Source organism: Dermacentor variabilis, chromosome 2 (assembly GCF_050947875.1).
Source record: "Dermacentor variabilis isolate Ectoservices chromosome 2, ASM5094787v1, whole genome shotgun sequence".
NCBI classification, from domain to species: Eukaryota; Metazoa; Arthropoda; class Arachnida; order Ixodida; family Ixodidae; genus Dermacentor; species Dermacentor variabilis.
In genome coordinates this window covers 165,318,326-165,324,986 of record NC_134569.1, presented here as the reverse complement: position 1 = coordinate 165,324,986, position 6,661 = coordinate 165,318,326, and the positions used below count along the sequence as shown (strand labels likewise).

Sequence of the window (6,661 nt, the reverse complement as noted above, 5' to 3'; positions counted from 1 at the left end):
CCCGTCCCGCATTCTTCGACTTGAACAGATATAGCTCCTGGAGTCGCATGCTCAGAGTGACCGCCTGGATCGTAATGTTTCACGATGATTCCAGACAACTAACAGGTCGGAAGGAAAGTCTGCTACTGATGGCACAAATTGTTCGCGTGCAAGTTTACTGGCTGTTCTACACCCAAACGCAAACTTTCCTAACGGAAATAGCATCACTGAAACCTGGTTGCACAATCAAAGCATCATCGCAGATAAAAGAGTTCCACCCATTTTTTAAAGGACGATGGACTTCTACGAATAAGAACACCACTATAGAATGCAGTTACTCGGCCTGGCGTAAACAACCCTCTACTTCTGCATGGCTATCATCGAGCGACGCAACTGATCGCCCACAATGTCCACAAACATCTCATCCTCGCTGTAATTGCAAATATAGTGGCAGAGCGACGGGATAGGTTCTGGGTTGTGGCGGCCAGGCTGTGCGTGAAGAAAATGACCGTGAAGTGCTCGTGGCGTGCTCGTTTCCAGAGAAGCCTGCCTGTGTCGCAAATGGCAGCACTTGCCTGCCGAGCGCGTGTTTGGCCCGGCCTTTTGACACAGTAGGAGTGGAGTTTTCAGGGCCGATATATGTGAAATTTAAATCTGTTGTGAAAGCCCACGTTGTGATCTTTAGGTGTACCGTAGTGCGGGCCGTTCATTTGGAGCTTGTTCTACGTGGTAACACTAATTGCTTTCTAGAAGCTCTTTGCCAATTCACCTCTCGCCGCAGCTACCCACGTGTTATTTACGCTGACAATCCTTTGTACTGTAAGTGTGCCGCTGAAGAGCTTCGTGCGTTACATAAACTCTTACGAGGCAGTACAGTTCCAGTCTATTTTCGCTTGCGCGGCATCTTGTGGACGTTCTCGCCTGAATGCGCTCCTTGGTGCAGTGGTGTCTGCGAGTGCATTGTTCTACCTGTCAAGAACACTCTAAGAAAGGCTCTTGGCACACCGTTTATCAACTCCAAGCAGGTAGCCACTATACTAACTGAAGTCGAAGTCACCTTAAACAGCCGCCCGTTAATATATCTGTGAACAACAGCGGTTGAAAGAGAAGTGATAACTCTCGCTAATTTCTTGCAAGGTCGGAGGCTCACTGTCCTTCCCAATTTAAGAACCTTCGAGATTGAACCCACGACGGACACAGAGCTGCCTGAAATGTGCATTCAACGGCAAGAAATTCAGGCAGACTTCTGGAATCGGTGTGATAAAGAGTATCTGGCTTTGTTCAGAAATGCCTACAATAGAGCATCTATGGCTCCAACATAAACAAGGTCAAATGATGTGGTTATTATTCATGATGAAAATATGCCAAGAGTTCGCTACAAGCTGGGAAAAGAGATGGAGACTTTTCCTTGTACCGACGGGATAGTTCGTGCCTGTCGCTTGAGATTTTCAGACAGCCAGATAGTTTCGCGACTGGTTCAGTGTTTAAACGCTCTAGAAATACGCTCCTAGCACATATCGCGCCGGCAGTGTTGAAACGTCTGTTCGAAGTATTGTGTTAGTGTCGTCTGCTGCACTAGTAGGCGCATGGACGCCAACGAGAGAGAGGTTCTCGGTGGCGCGGTTGCCCCGCAGAATGTGGCTCGAGAGAGAAAAAAAAATCTGAAGACGAGCTGACGCAGTGTCTCTCTGCCTCAAGGCTCGTCTGTCTGAAGAAGCCCGCTCTCTCTTCCAAAAAGGATGTTACCTTTACAACGCCACCAGACCCTTTCCTACTACTTTGCTGACTCAGTACATTAACCTCGTGGCAGCTGGATTGTGGTAAATAAGAGGGTGTTCATCAGTTTGAACCACATGAACTTCATATCAGTCGTTAGTAGACGCGGCGAACAAAATAAGCTTGCAGAACTCACATTGATATTAATCCACGCCGCGTAGTTATATGGTTGATATATAGGAAAACTAGCGCGATCCCTCTGACTTGTGCGTCACTTCTGTCAATAGTTAGGTGCCACGCGCAGAAGCGAATGCTGTTACGGATAGATAGAGCGTTGCGGAATTTGCAAGCAATGGTTCAGCCGGAATGCGGCCCTTCACCGGCGTTTAAGATAGGGATGCTGTCGAGTACGTCATTATTCATACCTCAGCGTTAGGTTGGTGGGCACCAGGACGGGCTGAGCGAGGCTCCAAAGCAAGCAATGCAGCAGATTTGGGAAACATCCAGCGCAATGCCGCGTCCACCTGCCGAATCTCTTCAAACAACGGCCTTCAAAGAGCCTGCTGGATGTCACCCATTCACAAGTTAGGTCCACATCACTTGAGACGATAGGAAGGACTCAGGTAAAAGAAAATATTTCCTAGTGTGATCGCTTTGAGATGTCAAGTTCCTATTTTCATCTCAATGAAAGCATATGAATTCGCATTCCTCAGTCTCCCAGTTTATTATCGAATAATGCCAAGTACCTGTGGGTGAGTGCACGCCCAGTCCATCCCTTGGCTGATACTGTCCACGTCGTACGGAGACTCTCACATGTTGACCAATGCGTGGACGTAAGTGAGGGAATATGTGTCGATCGAAAGCGACAAGCAGTATTCGTTGAAAAGACAGCCCACCTGTTCGTAACAGCTGATGCTCTTGAGGTGACGCTAGTCAATCAAAAATGAAGCTGTGTGTTGAGAGTTTTGGTGGCCACTAAGCTGGTAATAGCGATAACCTTTTCCATAACAAAACTCTTGTCGCGAATCGATTGTTGCAGTTTTCTAGCGACATAATTTTTGGTATGTTGTTACGGGCTTGCGAAGGATAATTACAAGAACATCATGGCCAAATACCGCAGTCTGAGGCTCTGCGGCGTGCGTGACTGCCTTGAGTTGAGCTTCTTGTAACCCAGAAAGTTTTCAATGTCAGCTCCCTAACAATGTAGTCGCTAAACTGGTGGACATGACTGTGGGTAGTCCTATTCTTGAACAGCTCGTATTCTTCGATGACTGTTTCCTTGTGCAATTCTTCCTTGTCGGCATTCTGCATCCAGTTGACGCTGTGGCAGGCACAAAAACATGTACAGTAACGCTCAAGTCGCAATAACAGGCCCACGAAGGCTCGATAGTGTTCGCTGCTGTCGTAGCATAGATATTTATGTTACCAGGGGCCCTATAACGTAAAACTCTTCAATCTGTTTTTATGCCAATGTCCTTACGTCAAGCTTACGTAACCGCCGACGTAAGCGCAGGGAGGTGACTCGCAGTGTTGCTGTAACAGCGCAATGATACACTCCTCGCTTCCAGGAGGTCACTTTGTTTTGCATTCAAAACGAATAAAGTGCCCTACATTGAGAGGTTGTTCTTATCGGATTGACTGACAAAAGGCGACGAGCACGCTCAAGTGAAGATAGTTTCGGTGGGGCCGAGCCAGCGGAGTGAAAATAGATAACTAGATGAGGAGCGTGGTACCGACGTCTGCGATTAATCTGTTCCGCCTTACTCACCTTGCAGTGGATGGTCGCAAGTCGCGGCGGCGCGCAACAGAAGGTTAAGAATGCCGCTAAAACGGATCCTCAGCAAAGAAGGGTTGGCAGAGTGTCGTATTACTGTCAGAAGGGTTCCATAGCGTTATACTGCCAGGCATAAAGTTTATTATCCGTAAATAAATCTATCTTCTCTGGCAGGTACGAATAGCCAGTGCCTGAGCGATCGATGGGCAGTCATCTGCTATCACTTTCCGAATGGGGCGATGTCCGGCTACTCAGAAACGAATTCAGCCTTGTTCGGCGTATTAGTGCATCTTTAACGCATGCACGTGACTTTGACATGGTGAGTTTTCGCGGTTTTCTGACGTCGCGTCACAGACAGGCGAAGTGGGAGCAGCCCAAAAACGTTTGACGAATCGCAGAGGGCTAACGGCGAAAATCACCGAATAAGAAATAATTATTAAGGCGATAGCCTTTCTATGCTCATGGTGAAGTTTGTGTCCGCAGACCTGACCGCCTAAGTGTCCGCAAAAGCGTCATCACGGCATATGAAGGCAAATCAAGGAATGAAAAATGATTGATGGTGACAGTTAGTGCATGATAACGTTATAATAGAGATTGGTAGAGGTTAATAATGACTGCTAATGGCTCCGAAAGGACTAGTATGTCTAACGACGGCTTGTAATAACCACAATTGATTAGAAATGGGTAGAAATGTCTAGTGCAGAGTAGTAATGACTAAAATGACTACTAATGACTTGTAATGGCTACTAATGACTACGAAAGGAACAATATGTCTAATGACGGCTTGTAATGACCACAATTGATTACAAACGACTAAATATGCTTACTAGTGAGCAGTAATGACCAACAATGACTGAAATGACATGTAATGACTACTAAAGACAATGAAATGAGTAACTTGTAATGACTATAATTAATTAAGAATGAGTAAATTGCTTAGTAGTGACCAGTAATGACTAATAATGACTGAAATGACTTGTAATTAATACTAATGATGACGAAATGACCAGCATGTCTAACGACGGTTGTAACGACCACAGTTGATTACAAATGACTGAAAAATGTTTATTAGTGAGCAGTAATGACTAACAATGACTGAAATGATTTGTAATGACTAGTAATGACGAATATGTCTAACGACCACTTGTAACGACTAGAATTCATTAGAAATGACTAAATATGCTTAGAAATGACCAGTAATGACTAATAGTGACTGAAATTACTTGTGATGACTACTAAGGACAACGATATGACCAACATGTCTAACGATGGTCTGTAATGACCACAATTGATTACAGGTGACGAAAAATGCTTAGTAGTGAGCAGTAATGACTAAAAGAAAGAAGAAAAAGAGGAGAGGCGAATGATAAGAGGAGGAAGAGTAGGCTTTCGCAGTTCACATCTCAAGACAGACATTAAGGGACCCTGTAATTTTCTTTCTCTTTTATTCGGCCTATTAACGCTTAATAAGTGTGCACGCGCCGTATCAGATGGGGAGCTATCGCGGTTTTCGTGACGTCGTGTGGCAGACAGGGGAATTGGGGCTGCCCCGAACATCTTTGCGCCACTGGTGGAGAGTGACTGCAGAATTGTAATAACAAAGTTTGGAACAGCTTTGCGTTTAGGCCCCCCAGGCAGCTGACCTTCAAACATGGAGCGAAACTCGCAGGCTTCGATGTAGATGACTATCTTCGGGAATTCGTTGTCTTCGTGCATTTGCTTGGTGACTTTATCGAATTTTGTTGCGCACGGCATGTCCCGTGGAAAAACGGAAAAGCCCAGTGCACCGTAGTCCGTGAAGTTGATAAAGATATCATCGTGGGGACCACTATATAGCCATAATTTCACAGCTTCCGCCTTCCATTTGCTTGCCTTGATGAACGTCTAGAAGATTCTCTCGTGCCACGAAGTCCCCAGTGTAATCCTTTGGAACCCCTTTGTAGATGTCTGGACCTTTCGGGTGATTGATGATTGTTCCGGGTGTCGCGTTCTTGTTCTGGGCGATATCGTCTTTAATCATGACAACAACAGGCTCGTCAGGAATTCCGTGGTTGCGCAGCGCTTGTTGCGCGTCGGGCACCAGGCGCTCCGCAACCGCTACCAACTTCCGCTTGACAGCGGTAGTTGGTATAAATGTTCGAACCGGCCACGAGCAGTGTCCATATCTTTGGCTCATTATCTACGTTCTGTTCCAGTGAAGTTGCTTTATTTACACGTATTGCAAACGCCAAGGAAAAGATTAACCGTGGTAAGGAAATAAGACTTCAGGGTGGCATACTTGCTGTAGGATGGTAGCTTGTGTAGTTTAAAATAATCTGGGGGGTTTTTAACAGTACTAAAATCTTGATACAATGTCTTCTCGGAATACGCCGTATTCGCTACACTCAGTATGCTGGCGTAAAGATATCCTGTGAGAAAAGAAAACGGCATGCGAACACAATTTTCATTGCCATGCGACAAACAGTAGGGACAACGACAAAATTATAGAATTTTCGAGAATAAGTGATTGAATAACTTGGTGTGATCAGAGCTTAGCCACTGTAATCGCAATTCTTTTATTGTTTTCTTATTATATCTAAAGCATTGTGTGGCCGTTCCACACAATGAAACCAAAGGACATCATTGAGTTTCGAATTCCACATGCTAATGAAACGTTCATTAATGATAGGAAAAAACCGCACCGAAAGGCGTTGGTCCCAGGTTCCATCCACGGACCAAGACGTATGTTCAAGAACGACAAAGCTTTCCGAGAAACATGCATGGGTTTCTTTTGTAGCTTTGTGCTGTACTCGGGTGGAAGAGAATTTTTCTCTTTTAGAAAGATTACAGTTGTTTTCTTTTTCATGACAGGCTTAGTGATATATGCAACATACCACCCTGAATATACCACCCTAAACATACCACCATACCACCCTGAATACCATACCAACACACACCAACATACCTCCATAAATTCTACAGTGAAAAACTGTCATCCTTTCTACTGCCTAACATTAAAAGCATGCTGCTCTTTATCTTGAGATTACCAGAAGATTGGGTGCTTGTGTACCGAGTGATCATGCTCGTTTGCACGCGCGCAAGTAGAAGAGGGTCCTGACTTTTTTTGTTCCTTGGGAAAATGCATTATGTTTTGTGCCTGATAAGGGCTACTCTTTGCTATTGTACTTCAAAAAATAGAATACAAAGCGTGTT

The 6,661-nt window shown here is 45.1% G+C and overlaps 1 pseudogene; it reads right to left on the bottom strand.

Annotated features, from left to right (window-relative positions):
- Nucleotides 1–339: 339 nt before the first annotated feature.
- On the bottom strand, nucleotides 340–6,419 carry LOC142570539 (legumain-like; annotated as a pseudogene).
- Nucleotides 6,420–6,661: the final 242 nt, after the last annotated feature.